This window comes from Piliocolobus tephrosceles, chromosome 18 (assembly GCF_002776525.5).
Source record: "Piliocolobus tephrosceles isolate RC106 chromosome 18, ASM277652v3, whole genome shotgun sequence".
NCBI classification, from domain to species: Eukaryota; Metazoa; Chordata; class Mammalia; order Primates; family Cercopithecidae; genus Piliocolobus; species Piliocolobus tephrosceles.
The window spans coordinates 60,018,076-60,040,786 of NC_045451.1; the positions used below are offsets into that span (position 1 = coordinate 60,018,076).

The 22,711-nt window shown below is 46.2% G+C and overlaps 1 long non-coding RNA gene and 1 other non-coding gene across 2 annotated transcripts; both read right to left on the reverse strand.

Annotated features, from left to right (window-relative positions):
* Positions 1 to 477: 477 nt before the first annotated feature.
* Positions 478 to 18,125, reverse strand: LOC113225112. The gene is made up of 2 exons (XR_003309742.1): positions 18,034 to 18,125; positions 478 to 747 (listed from the first exon to the last, which is right to left on the reverse strand). It is a non-coding gene; the product is annotated as an uncharacterized LOC113225112 (long non-coding RNA).
* Positions 546 to 607, reverse strand: LOC111539809. Its single transcript, XR_002730793.1, has one exon. It is a non-coding gene; the product is annotated as a U7 small nuclear RNA (small nuclear RNA).
* Positions 18,126 to 22,711: the final 4,586 nt, after the last annotated feature.

Here is a 22,711-nt window from a genome sequence, read left to right on the forward strand (position 1 = left end):
AGCTCCAAAAACTGCATTGAGGGGTTTCCTTTCAGGTGCAGTGAGAAATAAGTATGCTGAGTCAGAAGGAAGAACTCCCTGCAGGGCCTCGAGATTGCTCACGTTTCTCTAACTCAGGACAGGCATCCCTGAAGAGGTGCATTTGGAAGACTGGACCACACAGGACCATCTGCAGAACCCATCGTAGAGGAACGGGCTCAGCCCGGGGGATGGAACTTGATGGAGAGCAGAAAGGAAGAGTCCATCTTAGAGATATTTTGAAGAAGCAAAAGATAGAATGTGTGACAGGCAGGAATGCTGGAGCCAGTGGCAAGAGAACAGGGGAAGCTGTCCTGACTATCCTGAAAGATATGAGGCAGGATAAACAGAACCAGGATAGATGGGAAGGGACAACCGTAAGCAGAAGCGGTACTTCATGGGAGGCTACTCAACTCAGAGCTGGGTGTCCTCTGAGCAGGCAGAATTCCCATGCCCTCCTTTCTCTTTTATTTTTTAAATCTTTCTTTTTTATTTATTTGTTTTTATTTTTATTTTTTGGGGGGTTGGGGGGCAGTTTCCAGTAAAAAGCAGAAAGCCTGCTGGACAAATATGAAAAGCTGTAACACTCAAGTCCTCCTTATCTGAGGCCTTAGCATCTTCTTTTCTCCTCGTTCTCAATTTGGCTTCATTTTGCCCCAGATTCTTCCCCAACCCAGTCTTTCCTCCTCTTCAAATGACTGCTGACTCATCTTTGAGGAAGAGATGCTACTGCAGAATAAAAGATAGAGCCAAGGAGACTTTTTTCTTAATATGGAGACCACAGTCCTGGACACCGTCAGGAGGCTCATCGTGGAGAATTTTGATTATCCTTCTCCAAAAGACCACCCTCAGAGCACACCGGGTTTTTACACACGGGTAATCCAAATAGAAAGATCGACAAGGGCTGTGTTCTAAAGAAGGAAAGAGGGAAAAAGAAATAACTTTGTTCAGGAAGGAATGTAGGGGTTGATGGGAAGCCAGGAGAGAGAACACTTTAGGCCTGGCACAGACCTCAGAAAGGATTTCTGTTTGTTGACCAGACACGGTTGTTCACGCCTGTGATCCCAGCACTTTGGGAGGCTAAGGCGGGAGGATCACTTGAGTTCAGGAGTTCAAGTGTAGCCTGGCCAACATGGTGAAACCCCGTCTCTACTAAAAATACAAAAAATTAGCCGCGCGTGGTGGCATGTGCCTGTAATCCCAATTACTTAGGAGGCTGAGGCAGGAGAAACACTTGAACCCACGAGGCAGAGGTTGCAGTGAGCTGGGATTGTACCACTGCCCTGCAGCTTGGGCAACAGAGTGAGACTCCATCTTAAAAAAAAACTTAAAAAGAGCTGGGCACGGTGGCTCCTGCCTGTAATCCAGCACTTTGGGAGGCTGAGGCGGGCAGATCACGAGGTCAAGAGATCGAGACCATCCTGGCTAACACGGTGAAACCCCGTCTCTATTAAAAATACAAAAAAATTAGCCGGGCGTGATGGCGGGCGCCTGCAGTCCCAGCTACTTGGGAGGCTGAGGCAGGAGAATGGCGTGAACCCGGGAGGCGGAGCTTGCAGTGAGCCTAGATCGCACCACTGCACTCCAGCCTGGGCAACAGAGCGAGACTCCGTCTCAAAATAAATACATACATACATACATACATACATACATACATACGTAAAAAGAAAGAAAAGGAAGGGTTTCTGTCTGCAAAGTCCTTGCACTGGATGGGGAGGGAGGTTAGGAAAAATGGATGCCAGCCTGGTAGTGGCTGATCAAATGAAGGAGCAGAGTGAGCGAGTGAGTGAGTGACTTTAACACTAACATTTATGTAGTGATTCAGGAATACTCTGTGCCAAGCACTGTGCTAGGGTGGGGGGCACCTTTCAAGAAAAAGTGAACACAGCCCCTATGCAGTGGGGACCCACAGTACATACAGACACAAATAATCAGCATGTGAACTGTCTCAACAAGGTACAGTAACAAGGGACTGACTCTTCCTGGAGGAGGTGAGAAAACTCCATGGATGAGGAGGCAGTTGATTCGGATCAAGGAGGGTAAAAACACAGATATGCGCTCACACACACACACACACACGTACATCCACACACACAAAGAGGAATGCAGAACCCAGAACCCACCAAGTCAAGGGCCAATGGAAGAACACCGTTGACCCGTACCAAAGCAAGGACACACGATGGTGTCCAGGGAGCTCTCACGAACTCAGGAAAGTTCTGAGGGGCTGGCACACAGGGTGTGAGGGGAGAAAGCCGGGAGGAGACTGGCCTTCCCGTGATGCTCTTCACTGACAAGGGGACCATGGGTGGGTCAAGAAGATGGTGGCAAAACCATGAATTCTGTTTTGGACAGGCTTTCCTCCCACTGCCGGTCTCTTTATCCTCCTCACATAGCAGCCTAAACAACCCCCCAAAGCCTTGTCACTTGATTTATCTCATGTTCCAAGAGCAAAATGAACAACTGAGCATGAAACAGGATTACTTTCATGTAAGCGTTTCAGATGCCAGCATTTCTCTTTTGGTTTTGTTTTGTTTTGTTGAGATGGAGTCTTGTGCTGTCGCCCAGGCCAGAGTGCAGTGGTGCAATCTAGGCTCACTGCAACCTCAACTTCCCAGGCTCAAGAGATTCTCGTGCCTTAGCCTCCCAAGTAGCTGGGATTACAGGCATGCGCCACCACACCTGGCTAATTTTTGTATTTTTAGTAGAGACAGGGTTTCACCATGTTGGCCAGGGTGGTCTCAAACTCATGACCTCAGGTGATTCACCCACCTCATCCTCCCAAAGTGCAGGATTACAGGAGTGAGCCACCGTGCTCAGCCAAATGCCAGCATTTTAATTTACAGTCATTCTTCACTTTGGAAAGCAACTCCCAGGTGGTCAGCATTCAGTATTGTCCTAAAATGTGGTACTCTTGATCTCCAGTTTAAAATTACTAAGAGATTCCAACAAAGGAACTTGACATTTTAATATATGCAAGAATGTTGGCACATGATGGGAGATATTCCCATTTATCTTTATGTTTATGAAATGAATGACTGTACGGACTTCATGCCAGGCCCTGTGTGAAAGGCCGCAACAAGCTGAACAGAGTCCCTGCCCTCAAGTGCTTCATAGTTTAGCGAGGAAGGCAGGTGTGTAAACAAACTGTTACAATGAGATTGCCATCATATAGGAGAAAAAGCCGGACATAAAATAAGAGCTCTTTATTGCTAAAGTACAAAGGGCAAAGGGGCATGTGGCCCAAGCCAACACAGGACCTGGTGCCAAGTCGGAGAGTCTGATCTTTATCTAGAAAGTAATGTTGAGCCACTAAAGAGTTTTGAAGCTGAGGAGTGACATTATCAAGACCACATTCTGGAAAGATCTATTTGGCAGCTGTGCAGATGATAGTACATCTTAAAGAAGATTTGGGAAACAGTAGACCAGCCAAAAGGACATTTCAAACATCTAGATCTGGGGTGTCCAGTCTTTTGGCTTCCCTGGGTCACAACGGAAGAAGAACTGTCTTGGGTCACACATAAAATACACTAACACTAGAGATAGTTGATAAGCTTTAAAAAAACCGCAAAATAATATCTCTCTCTCTCTTTTTTTTTTTTTTTTTTTTTTGAGATGGAGTCTCTGTCACCGAGGCTGGAATGCAGTGGTGCAATCTTGGCTCACTGCAACCTCCACCTCCCAGTTCAAGTGATTCTCCTGTCTCAGCCTCCCAAGTAGCTGGGATTACAGGCACATGCCACCGTGCCTGGCGAATTTATAATGTTTTTAAAAAGTTTGCGAATTTGTGTTGGGCCACATTCAAAACTGTCCTGAGCTGCATGTGGCCCGCAGGCCACAGGTTGGACAAGCTTTATCTAGATCTAGCTTTATCATAGATGTTGACATTCTGAACCAAAGGGGTACCAGGAAGGGACAGAAAGCAAAGCACAAATCTAGGAGCTATTTGAAAGCTAGAATCAACAGAGCTTTAGGGACTGATCTGATACTGGAGATGCAGGAGAGGCGCATGTTGAGATGCTTCCCTGGTTCCTGGTTTGGGTAGTGGGGCGGTTGGTGAAATATTACCAAGAGAAGAGATCAAGACGAAAAGCAGTTTGAGGTGGGGAGATGAAGAGCAAGAAGGAGAAGAATGAATTCTAATTTGGATATGATAAATTTGAGAAGCTGAGAGTCCCATCAATGGAAGGCCTGGGAGGCAGCTGGATATTCAAGCCTGCAAGAAACAAAACTGGGGCCAGGAGGACTAAATTACTGCATTACCTTCAGCAAGTGTCTCAGTCTCAGAGAAAAACGTAACAGCTGATTTGTGTATGACTCTAGAGTGCACAGAAACTGGGGAGGACCAGGGAATGCCTAGCCCTGAGGTTTCCATCATGTAAGAGAGGGTCTCAGGCCCACCAAAAGCTTCAGCCGTATCTTTCACCAGAAACAGCTGCAAATGCTTGTTCCAAGGCCCCCAAAGTGGGACTGAAGATAACTCACCAAAGCAGTGCTCACTCAGTCCTGACGGTATTGCTGAATCTCAAAGTCAGCTCCTGTTCAGGCACCATCTTTAAAGAGCCAAACCATGAGGCCCGGGCTTGGGGGGAAGTCATTCCTCTCAGCAGCCCGCAGCGGGCACCATTTAGAGGAGGAATGGGGATGGGCTCTCAAGACAATTTCTATAGAGCCAGAGCCTCTCAGCAGCCCCCACGCCTCATCCCCTCCTGGCTAACACGGTGAAACCCCGTCTCTACTAAAAATACAAAAAACTACCCGGGCGTGGTGGTAGGCGCCTGTAGTCCCGGCTACTCGGGAGGCTGAGGCAGGAGAATGTCGTAAACCCGGGAGGCGGAGCTTGCAGTGAGCTGAGATTGCGCCACTGCACTCCAGCCTGGGCGACGTCGAGCAAGACACCGTCTCAAAAAAAAAAAAAAAGAGTATTGGAAGTTTTACGGTGCCTTTATGTTTCAAGTAACAGTATTAGAATAATTGAATATTCATATGCCAAGAAATAAAATAAAATTAACTTTGACTTATACCTTACATCATATAAAACAATTAAGTTGGAAAGAATCACAAACCTAACTGTAAGTCTTACAACTACAAAACTTCAAAAATAAAACACTGGGGAAAATCTCTGTGATCTTGGGATAGGCAAAAAATTCTAAGGTAGAACACAAAAGGCACAAACCTTTTTTTTTTTAGACAGGGTCTCACTCTGTCATCCAGGCTCTAGAGTGCAGTGATGCAATCAGAGCTCACTGCAGCCTCAGTCTCCCAGACTCACACAGTTCTCTCACCTCCCCCTCCCAAGTAGCTAGTACTACAGACATGAGCCACTATATCTGACTAATTCTTTTTTTAAAAAATATGGGGCCTCATTATATTGCCTAGGTTGGTCTCAAACTCCCGGGCTTAAGCAATCCTCCTGCCTCAGCTTTCCAAAGTGCTGGAATTACAGACATGAGCCACCATGCCCAGCCATATTTTTTAAAGTTCATAAATTGAACTTTATCAAAATTGAAAACATTTGCTGTCTCAAAGATGCACTTAAGAAAATAAAAAGTCAAGTCATAGACTGGAATAAAGTATTTGTAAAAGTTTACCTGATAAAGGATAATATCCAAAATCTATAAAGAATTCTCACACTTAGAAATTAGAAAGTAAAAAATGAACAAAAAGAAAATAAATCTGGCCAGGAAGGTGGCTCACACCTGTAATCCCAGCACTTTGGGAGGCTGAGGTGGGTGGATCACTTGAGGTCAGGAGTTCAAGACCAGCCTGGCCAACGTGGCGAAACCCTGTCTCTACTAAAAATATAAAAATTAGCCTGACTTGGTGGCAGGTGCCTGTAATCCCAGCTACTTAGGAGCCTGAGGCAGGAGAATGGCTTGAACCCGGGAAGCGGAGGTTGCAGTGAGTTGAGATCGCACCACTGTACTCCAGCCTGGGGGACAGAGCAAGACTAAGTCTCCAAAAAAAAAAAAAAAAAAGAATTCCCACACTTAATAGTAAGGAAACAAACAACTCAATTAAAAATTGGTAAATATTTGAATAGACATTTCACCAAGGAAAATATATGGATGTCAAGCGAGCACATTAAAAGATGTTCAGCATCCGTAGTCAGTAGTCACTGCACACTTATATGGGTGACTAAACCAAAGAAAGAAAAGAAAATCAACCCTGTCAATATCGAGCACTGGTGAGAATGCAAAGCCCTGGAACTCTCATGCATCGATGGTGGGAATGCAAAATGGCCTAGCCACTTTCAAAAATCGTTTGTTATTTTCTTTTTTTTTTTTCTTTTAATCATTTTTTTGCAGACTGATGCTCCTTTCTCTTTCCCATTGAGCACCCTTCTAGCTTCAGCAGGGCAGAACTCTTCTCCAGATGTGTGTAACTTATGTCTGAATATCGGGGAGTGGCTGAAGGATACAGAATTTCTTCCAAACATCATGCCTCTGGATTCTAGGAGCAAGCAGAAAGCCAGTAACCTCGCTCTGTTTGTTATAGGTGGAGGATCTTCCTATGGTTCCCCTCATTTCCTGATGTGTGTTTTGGAATGGATTAAATATTCTCCCGTTTTTTATTTTTATATTTATTTATTTATTTATTTGTTTTGAGACAGAGTTTGGCTCTGTCGCCCAGGCAGGAGTGCAGTGGCATGATGTTGGCTTATATATCTCGGCTCAGTGCAACCTCCACCTCCCAGTTTCAAGTGATTCTCCTGCCTCAGCATCCCAAGTAGCTGGAATTACAGGCGTATGCCACCATACCCAGCTAATTTTTATATTTTTAATAGAGACAGGGTTTCACCATGTTGGCCGGGCTGGTCTTTAACTCTTGACCTCAGGTGATCAACCCACCTCAGCCTCCCAAAGTGGGATTACAGGTGTCAGCCACCGCACCCGGCCACATTTTTTTCTTTTTTTTTTTTGAAACAGAGTCTCACTGTGTCACTCAAACAGGAGTGCAGCTGCGCGATCTTGGCTCACTGCAACCTCCACCTACCAGGTTGGAATGATTGTCCTGCCTCAGCCTCCCAAGTAGCTGAGACTACAGGCACGCACCACCACCCCTGGCTAATTTTTGTATTTTTAGTAGAGACAGGGTTTCACCATGTTGGCCAGGCTGGTCTCGAACTCCTGACCTATGTGATCTGCCCACCTCAGCCTCCCAAAGTGCTGGGATTACAGGTGTGAGTCACCACACCCAGCCTTCTGTTGTTGTTGTTGTTGAAGTGAGAGGACCAGTGTGAAGACACTGGAGAAAATGGTTCTTCAACAAAAACTGATTAACTTTATGTAAAGTAAATGATATCTCAATAAATCTGTCTTAAGAAAAATAACACACGAAAAGAAAATCACTTTTATGGGATTTGTCTTTTCACTTCTAAGATAATGTGTTTATATGCATTCTTCACCAAACTGGCTCCATCATTTGGATCAGTCAGCTTTATGCTCTTCTTTGCATGACAGGATGGACAAAGTGAGAATGGAAGTCTAAGAGATGAACGCCACACAACCCTAATTAGAGTTCATTCTTCTTAGGTGTGTCCTCACCTCAGTCAATCATTTTATCTCACACACACACACACACACACACACACACACACATTCAACACACACCCCACAGAGGCTTTGCATCCAACAGCCCCTCGTGCACTGTTGTTGGAGATATAAATGGGTATAGGCTCTGGTGGATGGGTAATTTGTATGAAAAACACTAAAAATGCTCAAATATACTTACCCAGAATTTTTTTTTTAATAGTCTTGCTCTGTTGCCCAGGCTGGAGTGCAGTGGTGCAATGTTGGCTCACTGCAGCCTCCACCTCCCAGGTTCAAGCAATTCTCCTGCCTAGGCCTCCCGAGTAGCTGGGACTACAGGCACACAACACCATGCTCGGCTAATTTTCTGTATTTTTAGTAAGGACGGGGTTTCACAATGTTGCCCAGGCTGGTCTCAAACTCCTGACCTCAAGTGATTCACCCGCCTTGGCCTCCCAAAGTGCTGAGATTATAGGCATGAGCCACCATGCTTGGCCTCACCCAGAAATTTAACTTTATTTTAGGGAACTAGCAAGTGCATAGGAAATAATAGTAAATATAGTAAAAACTGTGACTTATAACGGCATCCAAGTGCCTAAACGCAGACTCAAGCTAGACTGCCTGGTTTGGATCCAGCTCTACCACTTACTTGCTGTGTGCCCTTGAGGTAAGTTACTGCACCTCTCTGTGCCACAGTTTTGTTAGCCGTGAAATGGAGACAACAGTTGTACCTACACCCTAGGTTTGTTAAGGAGTTAAATGAGATGCTTTATGTAAAGCAATCCACACAGTTCCTGGCCCATAGTAAGGCTTTAAAAAATATTCTCTATTGTTAAGGGTGGAAATGTGCCCCTGCCCAAAAAACTCCTATTTGAAGCCCTGTCCCCAGTACCTCAGAATGTGACTGTATTTGAAGACCGGGTGATTAAAGAGGTAATTCAGGCTGGTTGCAGTGGCTCACACCTGTTATCCCAGCACTTTGGGAGGCCGAGGCGGGGGGGGGGGGTTGGATCACCTAAGGTCAGGAGTTCAAGACCAGCCTGGCCAACATGATGAAACCCCGTCTCTACTACAAAAGTTAGCCTGGCATGGTGTCGGGCACCTGTAATCCCAGCTACTTGGGAGGCTGAGGTAGGAGAGTCCCTTGAAACTGGGAGGTGGAGGTTGCAGTGAACCAAGATTGAGCCACTGCACTCCAGTCTGGGAAACAAAGTAAGACTACATCTCAAAAAAAAAAAAAAAAAAAAAAGAGGTAATTCAGTCAAAATGAGGGCATTAAAGTGGGCTCAATCCGATACGACTGACATCCTTATAAGAAGAAATGAGGACGCAGACAGGCACAGAGGGAAGACCGTGTGAGGACACAGGAGACGGCCATCTGTACACCCAGGAGAGAGGCCTCAGGAGAAACCAAATCTGCTGACACCTTAATCTTGGGCTTCCAGCATCCAGACTGTGAGGAAATAAATTTCTGTTAATTTAAGCCACCTCATCTGTGGTATTTTGTTATGGCAGCCCTAGCAAACCAATATAGCTATTAAATTACCAAATAGGGCAATTGGTTAAATAGATTTTGGTACCATCACAATGGAATACTATATACAGCCACTCAAAACAATGCTCTTGGTACGTATTTACTGATCCATAATGAATGAAATATTATTAGAGTGAGAAAAACAGGCTACTAATATGCATAGAATAACACTTTTTCGTTTATGTGTATGTGCATGTGAAATGTGGAAAGCATGATTATCTGCAAGAGAGAGGATTATTTCAGATTTCTTTTTTTATTATTTATTTTTATAGAGACAGGGTCTCACTATGTTGCCCAGGCTGGTTGCAAACTCCTGGACTGAAGTGATCCGCCTGCCTCCGCCTCCCAAAGGGCTGGGATTACAGGCGTGAGCCACTGCTCCCGGCTGTGCAAGACATTTAGATTTGCCCCGAGGATTAATGACTTCACAAAGCGTTTGCCAGGAACTCTTCAAAGCTGGAAACAGAAGCCCTGGAGCATTAAATAGAAGTAAATACTTAGTCCATTGGTTTCTTCCTTGCTTTTCAAAGGGCAGTTTACTTCCTGGATTATCATTACAGTAGTCTGTTCTCCGGAAACCAGGATTGTTCAAGTGCCACAGATCAGGGTTGGGGCAAAAGAAAAGCACAAAAAATCTAAAGATCACCTTGTTATAATTCCACTGTGCATGCTGTTTCCTCGTGTTGAGCCTGTGTCTGGAAAAGCCAAGGCATAAAGCATTCTTGTTGTGCGTGGTCCCCCAACGGCACGCGGGTTTGGGCTGCAGACCCGGATTCTTCTCTCTTTGAGACTTACTAATTCTATTTGGAGAAGAAGTTCAGTTTCATTACACTAAAAAGAAAGCAGTTACACCGGTCACTAAGGTGGGGATTCACATCAACAAATATTTAATGAGCTTCTAGAATTTGCCAGAAACTGTATCAATGCTAGGGAGAGGCCAGTGGCTCATGCCTGTAATCCCTGCACTTTGGGAGGCTGAGGTGGGACTACCACTTGAACCCAGGAGTTTGAGACCAGCCTAGGCAACATAGCGAGATCCTGTCTCTACAAAAGAAAATATTAGCTAGGCATGGTGGTGCACGCCTGTAGTCCCAGCTACTTGGGAGGATTGCTTGAGCCCAGGAGGTCGAGGCTGCCGTGGGCCATGTTCATGCCACTGCACTCCAGCCTGGGCAACAGAGTGAGACCCTGTCAAAAAAAAAAAAAAAAAAAAAAGAAAGCTAGGGAGAATACCAAAATAACTTAAGACCTGGTGCCACTGTCAACACATTTGCAATCTATTGCGCAGACAAACATGTAAACAACAATATAAGATAAAGGAAGTAGCTGTCTCAGCAGTGTGGGTTTTTAACTGAGGCCATGGGATGGGCCCCTGGTCTGTGACCTGCAAATATTACAGGCAAAGTGTGTATGGGCAGGCCTGGAGCTCTGCCTGGAGGTGGGGGCACACATGTTTTTCAGTTCTCAAAGGGTGGTGGCACCCACAGGCAAGAGACTACAGAAACGGGTTGGGAGACATATTCTAATCACTTCCATTTCCCCAGCAGCATCTTGCGAGTGAAGTGAAGAATCCTGCAGCAGGAGCGTAAGGACTGGGGGCCAGCGGGGCATTGTTCGATTCCGTCTGAAAAGGGTTCTTCCACGTCTCCTTTTCAGTTTCCTCACATTATCCCCTTCTACGGGAGGGCATTCCCCAGAGCGTTAGGTCTCAAGCTGCCGGCAAAGTGCCTGTGTTCATGTTGAAAGACTTTGGGGGCTTTTTAAAAAGTGTTTCAGATTCCGCTGGCAACATGACTGCAGCTGGGAACAGGCTCATTTGCCTATCCTGGATTTGGTATTTCTCATGGAATTTTGACCAATAAGAAAAACATATTCCCAGAATCATAGGAAGTTTGTCCGCAATTTTAAAGTGTTTTTTTCTTACCCCAAAAAGTATTGTGAAAACTCTGAGTAGACGTTAGGAAGTGATGCTGGAATTACCCTAACCATTTGAGAGATCCACTCTCCCAACCCTAAATGGCAAAGGTTGGTGACAGATTCATGTTATGATCCAATTGGCTAAGACAGGAGGCAAATCACAGCCCAGGAATATTCACTGGGGGCTCTAAGTACAAAGGAAAACTCCTGACCTTCAAAGTGTTGCAAAAACTGGTCTTCCCATCTCGTTAACTCTATTTTCATTCTCCTTTCAGCTTTTCTTGGAGATTTTCCATGCTTTTTCATCTACCAAGAATGGCTTTCCTCTTTTTTCAGCCAACCTGTAATCTGCTCTTCCTTCAAAATCTGACCCATAATGGTCACTCAGCAAACACCTCAATCACACCTACCCGCCTCCGATCACTCCCCAACTTACATTCCTTGAAGGCTCACTCACTTCAAATTCACCATAGGTAGTGATTCACACGTGTCATTCATTCAAAACACATTTACTTAGCACACATCATGTGCTATGCATTGAAGCAAGAAATTTTATTTAAATTCTACCCCAGTCCTATAAGGTAGGATTATTGTTACTGTTTGACAGATGAGAAAACTGAAACTTGCAGAGGGCAGAAAATGTGTCTATTTAATGAACTCCTAGAATTTGCCAGAAGCTGTATCAAAGCTAGGGTAGAAAAAATTGTCTAAAGTTCAGCCTCTGAAACCCACCCAAATCTAGTTGTAAATGTCAGCAATTGCACAGCAATTATTAGATGCTGTGCTGGTTAAGTGCTTCACCTGTATTCCTTTAATCTTTATAAGAATCCTATGAGAGAGGTACACTTATTATCCCCATTTTATAGATAAATAAACTAAAGAAGAGAGATTAAATGGATAAGGTCACACGGCTAATACCAGGAGAGCTGTGATTTTAACCCAGGCTGTCTGGCTTCAGAGTTTATGCTCTTAGCCACGGCTGCCTTTGAAGATACAATTTCAAAGTTCAACCTTATTCCTCTGAAGCACAGTACTAATTTTTACTCCATTTGTTGCTTGTGAGTTAATAAAGTCCTTTTAACACGTTTGCTTTGTCTCCCCAACTAAATCACAAGTTTGTTCATTGATTCACTCCTTTAACAAGCAATATTAAAAGTCCACAGTTGTCTGGAGTTTCGGGAGCAGGTGTGGGGCATGGGGGTCACGTGCTGTGCCCACTCTTTCCTTAAGGTTTATACCATTCCTCTACATGCTAGGACCTCCCACAAAACTCAGCAGAGTTTGAGCAACAGCAGGCCCTTAGAAAATGTTGTAACTGGGCCAGGCATGGTGGCTCACGCCTGTAATCCCAGCACTTTGGGAGGCTGAGGTGGGAGGATCACCTGAGGTCAGGAGTTCGAGACCAGCCTGGCCAACACGGTAAAACCCCGTCTCTACAAAAATACAAAACTTAGCCGGGCATGATGATAGGTGCCTGTAATCCCAGCTACTGGGGAGGCTGAGGTGGGAGAGTCGCTTGAACTCGGGAGGCAGAGGTTGCAGTGAGCCAAGATCATGCCATTGCACTCCAGCCTGGGCAACAGAGAGAGACTCTGTCTCATAAATAAATAAACAAATAATGCATTTGCTATTCCAAGACCAAAGAGAGTCTAATCCAGCTCCCCTTGGAGAAATTACATTTTTTTCTTGATGGATTTCTGCTACTAAACCATAATTTTCATTTTGTCTCTCTAGGGAAAAAAAACAAAAGGTCTCCATATTTTGAACCATATTAGTCCACGTTTTCATGCCAGAACTAGAACTTCCACAGTTGGACAACTGTACTAACGCAACTTCATCTTTTAGAACCCATCGATATGGACCATGAGGTTATTCATTCATTTGTTTATTCATTCAACAAATATTTACAGGGTTCTTCCCCCTATGCCAGGCACATTTCCAGGCACTAGAGATACAGCAGTGATCAAAACAGATAAAGTCCTTGCCCTCATGGAGCTTCTATTCTAATTGCGGGAGACAGACCATAATCACATAAATACTGCAATATGTAAGAAGGTGATGAACGCTGTGAAGACCAAGCAGAGGGAAGGGGGTGGAGTTGCTGGTTTAGGTAGGGAAATCAGGGCTCCCCACGAGAAGGTGACATTTGAGCAGAAATCCAAAAAGCGTGTGGGAGTCAGACCTGCGCAAATCTTTGGGAAGAACATTCAGGCACCAGCAATACTTTCGAAGGCCCCGAGGCAGGAGCGTGCCTGGCCTGCTGAGGGGAATGTAGGAAGAAGTGCAGCCGGCACCGTGCAGGCTGGGGGAGGGTGGTAGGAGACAAGATCCGACACGGGCCCTGTGGAGCCTACAGGCCACTGAAAGGCCTTGGAGTTGACTTTGAGGGAAATGAGAAGCATTTAGAGGGGTCGAAGCAGAGGGTAGCCTGCCATACCAGGCTATAAACTGGCCTTCAGCTGGTCTCTTCTTCCCAGCTGCAGAATCTACAGAATCCCTCTTTTTAACACATCCAGATAGAGGTCATCCTTTTTTCCCTTCTAGTTCATGCCAGTCTTTCCCTTTTCTGAGCTCCTAGTGATGAACAGTTCAGTCAATGGTCATTTCCCTTCTGAAATCCTCTAACGATCATGAACTCCTTGCGGGCAGGAACCCGTCTTGTCATCTCTGGCCATTCAGTAGACGATCCCTCCCATATAGTGACTAGAGGTTGTCAGCCACTGCCCGCAATAGGACTGCAATGGTTGAAAAGTCCTCCTGTTATTGCTCTGAAAGCTACATCCCTACAACTCAGACTTCACCCTAGTTTTGGCCTCAGAGCTACACAGGTGACTGTGTCCTCTTCCACATGGCAGCACCTGGAAGCTGCTATCATATCCTTCTTTCACGCGTGCACTCTTCCTAGCTCCCTCAGTAAGCGGATAACTTCCACAAGAGGTCCCAGGCGAGACCCGTCTCCCAGGCCAGGAGACAGCTTCAATGGGACCCCAGCCACTCCTCACCACCATCACACCCAAAGTCAGGCTCACCCACCTCTTCCTCCCCAGCCTCTTTATTTTGATAAAAGGCTTCATCTCCTCACCCCTGGGGGCATCCGCAGCAGCTCCACACTCTCGTCCTTCCACTCCCCACGTGTCATCTGTCCGCCCCCTTCTCTCGGCTCTCACTGCTGCTGACTTGGAAGGGGCCTTCTCCAAGTCTCCTCTCTGAGGTCCAACATGATCTTGCAGCCGCCAAGTTAATCCTCACCTCTGCTCCTTGGGTGATACCTCTAGCAGGAAAACGTTATTATTATCCTGCTTAAAGCCCTTCAGTAGCCCCCTACTGCCTTCAGAATCAAGTCTTGACTCCCTAGTTTGGGAGCAAAATGTCTTGAGGACCACCAAACTCTGATTATTTAGAATCAGGAATCAGCATCTCAACAGAGTAAAACACAGAGTGAAACTAAAGAAAGGAAATTATTGGGGGAAAAACTCACAAACACCTGCACTGAGGTTGAAAAATACAAGCTTACGTAGAACAGAATAAGGATCAGTTGGTTTAATAGCTATTCCTAACAGCTATTTTGGGGAAAACTCACAAACGCCCTACACTGAGGCTGAAAAATACAAGCTTATGTAGAACAGAATTAGGACCAGTTGGTTTAATAGCTATTCCTGAAAAAACAAGCAACCCACTTACCCTAGGGGTTTCTGACAACTGTAAACTCACTGTGTGACAACAGGGTGACATCACCATCCACACAAATAGCAACTGCCCCCTCCATCCTACTGTGTAGGTGAGATGTTGGCATCCTGGAGTTTTCTCTCTTTTTTTGAGACGGAGCTCACTCTGTCACCCAAGCTGGAGTAGAACGGCACGATCTCGGCTCATTGCAAGCTCTGCCTCTTGGCTTCACGCCATTCTCCTGCCTCAGCCTTCCGAGTAGCTGGGACTACAGGCGCCCGCCACCACGCCCGGCTAATCTTTTTGTATTTTTTAGTAGAGACAGGGTTTCACCGTGTTAACCAAGATGGTCTCAATCTCCTGACCTCGTGATCGGCCCGCCTCGGCCTTCCAAAGTGCTGGGATTATAGGCGTGAGCCACCGCGCCTGGCTGGCATCCTGGAGTCTTCTCAGAGGAGGGTAGTCAAGAGAGTAAGGGTCTGCAAACCTAGCCAAGTAGAGGGCTTTTTTTTTTTTTTTTTTTTGAGATGGAGTCTCGCTCTGTAGCCCAGGCTGGAGTGCAGTGGCTCAATCTCTGCTCACTGCAACCTCCACCTCCTGGGTTCAAGCAATTCTCCTGCCTCAGCCTCCTGAGTAGCTGGGATTACAGGCTCCCGCCACCACACCCGGCTAATTTTTGTATTTTTAGTAGAGGCGGGGTTTCACCATGTTGGCCAGGCTGGTCTCGATCTCCTCACCTCAGATGATCCACCCACCTCAGCCTCCCAAAGTGCTGGGATTACAGGCGTGAGCCACTGTGCCCAGCAAGAACTTCTAATTCATTCGAATTCTGCTCAATCCAACTGAAATGTATCACTGGCCATCCATGCCACACTCTAGATCACAGACATATGTCACGACTCCTAAAGAGCTTCAAGCTCATCCCCTGCCCCAGGACTCTAGACTCCCTATACACTGTGTGCCTTTTCCCCATTTTCTGCATCACTGATCTCTAACATGCTATGTAATTTCTTTATTTATTGTCTGTTAGCTGTCTTCTGCTAGTTTGTCACCTCCACAAAGCAGGTATCTTTCTTGGTTTTGCTCATTGGTGGATACCAAGTGCCTGCAACAGTATCTGGTACACAGTAGGTACTCAATATATAAGTGATAAACATAATTTGTATATAAATGAGACTATATGAATGATAGTCTCATGGAGACACACACAAAATTCTGTCCACCAATTGTACTAGCGCTCCCTTTCAGCAAACTTGAAAAATGTGCCTTCCATATTTTCGCCCAAGTTGTTTATTAAGGTATTGAAAGGTGTAGGGCTATACGTACACTGACACGGGTATGCCAAGAAGTAGGTACAAGGATATTCATGGGGTCAACATTGAACACAGCAAAATATCATATGTACCTGTTGGTCAATAGAGGCCTGCTATGCCCAGGTTATAGACTATCATGGAGTCTTTCATTTTTATTTTATTTTTATTTTTGAGACAGAGTCTCACTCTGTTGCCCAGGCTGGAATGCAGTGGTGTGATCTCGGCTCCCTGAAACCTCTGCCTCCCAGGTTCATGCGATTCTCGTGCCTCAGCCTCCCAAGTAGCTGGGATTCCAGGTGTGTGCCACCACATCTGGCTAATGTTTGCATTTTCAGTAGAGACAAAAATACACCATTTTGGCCAGGTTGGTCTTGAGCTCCTGGTCTCAAGTGATCCACCCACCTCAGCTTCTCAAAGTGCTGGAATTACAGGCATGAGCCTCAGCGTCCAGCTTATGCAGTCGATTTTTTAAAAGAATGAGGCAAATCTCTAGGTACTAATTTAAAACGATCTCCAAGATATATCACTAGATCGAAAAGTAAAAACACGTAACAGCATTTATAATGTTTTCATTTGTGTTTTTCAAAGTATCCTGAAGGAATTTAAATATCAGCCTTTCCCCTACTTTTACTTTTTGTTTTGGTTTCTTGCTGTGGCCTTGGTGGTTACATTAAGATTTATATGCTAGGTCTGTTTAGGAATAATTTGTCAAACAACCATTACCCGAACACCCACTATCTGCCAAGCAGGTGCTAGAATGTAATATGTTATTCCCTTTAGTCCTGCGACATAGTGGTTACTGTTCCTATTTCACAGTTGAAGAAATTGAGACTCACTGAATTTCAGTGCTCAGGATCACACAACAACTGGATTTTACTTGGCCCAGTGGTAACATGCTCTTTCCCTTCCAGCCCAGCACCTCTGTCAAGGGCAGGGTTTGCCCGTGCATTCCTCTGCTTCTCCTCTTGGTCCATGGAAGATGCAGGGGCATCGCAGAGGCCACATGATCTTCCAGACACTCTGGCTTCCTGGCTTTGGGAAGCCTGGACATCTCATCCCCTCTCCCCTGCAGAGGTGTGGAATGACAAGGTATTGTCACAGCCCTATCAGAGAGCAGGAGCTGGCAGGTCTGTCTCTCACCTGCCCAGGAAACAGACCCTTGCAGACACTCACAGTCTGCCTGCCCAGGTGGGGGACGGGGGCCAGAATGGTCTCATAGCTTCTCCACCAGCTGCTGCTTTTCCTCTTAGGAGCTGCGGGGAGGAGAGAAGCGCAGCCCATCAGGACAGCTGCAATACCAAGGCGAGCTCTGTTATGTCTAAGACAGAAGGCCAGTAAAAATTTAGTTAATTTTATCATTTTGGGTAATTCAACAGTTTTAATGAAAAGAGGGGACCTTGGAGAGGATGGCGTCACAGATAAGGGAGTGTGGAAAGCGGCAGCAGATGGGTGACCTTGTTCTGCTTATTAACTCCTTTCCTTCCCAGCTGCCCTTCCACGCCCCCTCCCTGATTTCATTTTCTAGTCCAAGGTTTTAACAGCAGGAGGGGAAGGAATAATTAGCACAGCCAAACCTTGGGAAAATGCTGCTTCAGGGCAATCCACATGTGCCCAGTGGAGCTGCGGCCTTCAAGCAGGGCCCGGCTGGATGCTCCCCAAAGCCAGGCCTGCATCTACGTGGAGAAGAAGGCAGCCAGCCGCACACCCACAGGGACAGGAGGCTAAGGCTGTCTGCAGGGCCAGCCTGGGTGTCTGGGCTGAGGCACTCCAGGAGGTATTGATCCAGGTGGCTCAGGAAGTAGGAGAGCATTGCTAATTCTCACCCACGCTAATTCAATCTCATTCAACAAACACTGATTGACTGCTTGTTCTGAATCAAACCCTATACTAGGAGCTGGGGGATTTGAAGAGGAGTTAGACATGTTCCACTGAAGAACTAACTTGTGATTGTTTCAGTAGACAGAGCCCAATGGGCAACTTACCCAAGGACCAGGAAGAAGCTGCTGGAATAGACTAAGAGTAAGAAATGGGGTTGGGCGCCGTGGTTCACACCTACCAGCACCTTGGGAGGCCAGCGTGGACAGATGGTTTGAGTCCAAGAATTCAAGACCAGCCTGGACAACATGGCGAAACCCCATCTCTACAAAAAAAAAAATACAAAAATTAGCCAGGTGTGGTGGCTCGTGCCTGTAGTCCCAGCTAGTGGGAAGGCTGAGGTGGGAGAATCTTTGGAACCCAGGAGGTGCAGGTTGCAATGAACTGAGACCATGCCACTGCACTCCAGGCTGGGTAACAGAGAGATACCTTGTCTCAAAAACAAAAACAAAAAAACCCACAGAAATGGGCCCAAGATCCCAAACCATAGGGACCATTTGGCCCTCAGAAGCCCAAGATCTACTCAGAAACATGGGAGTCACAGCCAGTGGAGAATGTCAAGAGGCCACAGAGAGTCCAAGGCAGTTCCACAAGCTAAAGATTCTATGCCATTGTTCCCCAGGGCCAGTTGTATGTCTCATACTATTTATCCTGATTTTTGGTTTGAAAATATATCTTCCTGAATTGGATGTCATGTGACTGTGTGTGTGTGTGCGTGCGTGTGTGTGTGTGTGTGTGTTGTTAATATGCTTGAAAATCTCCTGCCTCTAACCAGTTCTGTCTCTGCCTTACCCCTTGAAAGGTTTATCCATCACACTTCCCACTAAGGCCATCCATCTAGTTGGAAACCCACTGTGGATGTGTAAAGTTGTGGGGGTTCTATATCTGACATATTTTAAAAATGAAACCTCGTTGGCTTTTATGTAAGGGGATTATGAAGTACATTAAGTGTTTTGTTTTGTTGTGCTGTGTTGTGTTTCAGCCAGGAGCTCATGCCTGTAATCCCAACACTTTGGAAGGCTGAAGCGGGCAGATCACTTGAGGCCAGGAGTTCGAGACGAGCCTGGGCAACATAGTAAGACCCGCCCACCCATCTCTACAAAAAATAAATATATATATATATAAGCCAGGTATGGAGACATGTGCCTGTAATCTCAGCTACTTGGCAGGCTGAAATGGGAGGATCGCTTGAGCTGGGGAATTCAAGGCTATAGTGAGCTATGACCACACTCCTATACTCCAGCTGGGGCAACAGAGCAAGACCCAGTCTCATTAAAAAAAGAAAAAAAAGTATATTCTTTCAAAAACATTCATATCCCATCATAAAGGATTTTTCAAGTCATCATTAGGGTAAATCCCTGGAAATTTTCAAATAAGGGAGTTCTTTTTGTTTTTCGTTTTTTTGTTTTTGTTTTTGTTTTCAAGAACAACAGTTCCCTGAAACAGAGCAAGACCCTGTCTCTTAAAAAATACAAAAAAACTCCCTTATTTGTTATCCTTTTAAATATTAATACATGTCCAGGACCAGGTGCAGTGGCTCACAACAGTCATCCCAGGGCTATGGGAGGGAAGGCTGAGACAGAAGGATTGTTTGAGGCCAGGAGATAGAGACCAGCCTGGACAACACAGCAAGACCCTGCCTCTACAAAGTTTTTTTTTTTTTTTTAATTTAAATAAATTGGCTGGGCGTAGTGGCTCATGCCTGTAATCCCAGCACTTTGGGAGGCCAAGGCAGGCAGATCTCGAGGTCAGGAGATGGAGACCATCCTAGCTAACATGGTGAAACCTCATCTCTAATAAAAATACAAAAAAATTAGCCGGGCGTGGTGGCGGGCACCTGTAGTCCCAGCCACTTGGGAGGGTGAGGCAGGAGAATGGTGTAAACCCGGGAGGCGGAGCTTGCAGAGAGCCAAGATCGTGCCACTGCACTCCAGCCTGGGCGACAGAGCGAGACTCCCTCTCAAAAATAAATAAATAAATAAATAATAAGTAAATTGCTACTTATTAAGCAGTTTCCACGTATTTGGCATGGTGCCAAGCACTTCATGAATATTTCTTCATTTAACCCTCTTAAAGTCCCTATGAAGTAGTACTTTATCTAAATTTACAGAGAGGGACACAGAGATTTAGGAAGATCAATTAACTTGCCCTTGTTCACACAGCTAGAGGCAGGAGGGAACGCTATGCTCTCCAAATTCAGAGCTCATGCTGCACCATACTGCTGTACTGGCGCCTGTTGTAGCCTGGCAGGGTCTCGCTCTGTCGCCCAGGCTGGAGAGCAGTGGCATGATCTCAGCTCACTGCAATCTCCGTCTCCTGGGTTCAAGCTATTCTGCTGCCTCAGCCTCCCGAATAGCTGGGATTACAGGTGCCCACCACTACACTTGGCTAATTTTTGTATTTTTAGTAGAGATGGGGTTTCAGAATGTTGGCCAGGTTAGTCTCGAACTCCTGACCTCAGGTGATCTGCCCGCCTCAGCCTCCCAAAGTGCTGGGATTATAGGCGTGAGCCACTGCGCCCAGCCAGTTACAAATATGTCTAAACTAAGAGTTCCTAGACTCCAGATCAGGGGTCTGTGACGCTCTCCAATTAGGAAGCCTTCTCGGCTTTACTGGGTTTCCTTTCTTTGCTGACTTCCTGGTCCTCAAGAAGAATTCAGACAGCTAAGATGGCCGAAAAAATGAAGCTGGTTCACTGAGGTGGTTTTGGGCCCTGAAATAGTACCTTCCTCTTGTATAGCACCTATCCTAGAATTTGTTCAGAAACATACACCTAAAGCACCTTCTTTATCCTTACATCTCTGTGATACACTCTTGTTAGTCGTTTTATAAAAGCTTTGCATTATTACGAGAGCTTTACAACTTTAAAAATGAGGCTAGAGACCCAAACGCCAAGATGAGAATCCACAGGAATCATGGCACTCGTAACGAACCCAACACTTCTTTGACCCACTTTCCCAAACTGTAGAGACCACTTGGCCCTTGGAAGCCCAAGAGCTGCTCAGATACCTTTAGGCAAATATTTGCTCTCTTTTTCTTTTTCCCTTTTTACCATTCCTTCCACATGGTTTGTTGACAATGTGGGAGGACTGACGCCAGGCACCAAAGGCAACTCCTTCCCTTCCATGGCTTCTATTCCCATAGAGTCAGGAGGGGATACGGGCCAGGGGACGGAGAGGATTTCACATCTTTGTCTTCTCAGCAAATGGCAGCTCCATTCTTGCAGTTGCTCAGGCCAAAGCCCTTGGAGTCATCCCTGACTTCTTTCCCTTTTTCTTTCACGTGCCACATCCCATTCATCAGAAAAGCCTGTCAACTCTACTCCCTAAAATATACCCCAGATGGAGGCTGCAGTGAGCCATGATCACACCACTGCACTTCAGCCTGGCTGAGCAAGCAAGACTCTGTCATATGCATATATACGCACACCCAGAATCTGATCCTTTCTTACCACCACTGCCACGGGAATTGCCTGGTCCGTGCCACCATCCCCCTCCTACATTAGGGCAATGTTCTTCCTACTTCCACCCCTTTCCCCCTCACTCTATTCTCCAACAACAGTCAGAGCAGTTCTTTTAAAAGTCAAATCAGCTCAGGCACGGTGGCTCATGCCTGTAATCCCAGCACTTTGGGAGGCCAAGGCAGGCGGATCACTTGAGCCCAGGACTTTGAGACCAGCCTGGGCAACACGGCAAAACCTCATCTCTACAAACAAACACAAAAATTAGTCGAGCATGGTGGTGCATGACTGTGGTCCCAGCTACTTGGGAGGCTGAGATGGGAGGACCACCTGAGCCCGAGAGTTTGAGGCTGCAGTGAGCCGTGACCACACCACTGCACTTCTGGACAATAGAGAAACCCTGTCTCAAAAAAAAAAAAAAGACAGAAAGAAAAAGAAAAAGAAAAAAGTTAATTCAAGACAGACAGTGTACTCCTCTGCTCAAAACTTCCCCACGTCCCCCTGTTCACACAAAACAAGAGCCGAAGTCCTCTCAAAGGCCTGCACCGCCTCCTACCCACTCCATCAACCTCCTCTAAGGCATCCACCGGTGACAACTGTGTATGTATCTTTCCAGAGTTCAGTTTTGGTTTCTGTTTTTTTATGCTCAAGCTTTTTCCCTGCAAATGAGACCTGGGATGCCATGCAGAGCTGCCTGGCAGTCCTCGGAAGCCTTGTCAGTGCCTGCCTTTCCTCACGCACCTGCAAGGGGGTCTGGCGCTTGACCTTCCCAGGCCACCTGGATGGCCCCCACCTGAGCGCTGGACTCCTCCCTCTATCCAGCAGGTGTGTCCGGCAGCCACTGGGGCCCGCCCTTCCCCCAAGGTCCACAGCAAACATTGGTGGCGACAGTAAGGACACATTTTCTTTTTCTATTTGCTGTAGATGGCAGAATGCCCAGGACCAGCCCAGTGCTCACATTTTGGGGAGAAATTCCAGCCCGAAAAGACACCTAGAGAAAAAAGGAGACACAGAAATTTCTGTGGGTTTCAACAGTTATGCTTAGCAGCAGCCTGAAAACAGGCAGGTTAACAGAAGTGTTGGAGGGCTAGCTCAGGCCAAGACAGAGCCAGGGTAGAAAATGTCAGCCCAGGCCGGGTACAGTGGCTCACACCTGCAATCCCAGCAATTTGGGAGGCCGAAGCAGGTGAATCACTTGAGGTCAGGAGTTCGAGACCAGCCTGGCCAACATAGTGAAACCCTGTCTCTACTAAAAATACAAAAAGTAGCTTGTTGTGGTGGCACACCCCTGTAATCTCAGCTACTCAGGAGGTTGAGGCAGGAGAATCGCTTGAATCCAGGAGGTGGAGATTGCAGTGAGCCGAGATTGCGCCACTGCATTCCAGCCTGGGTGACAAAG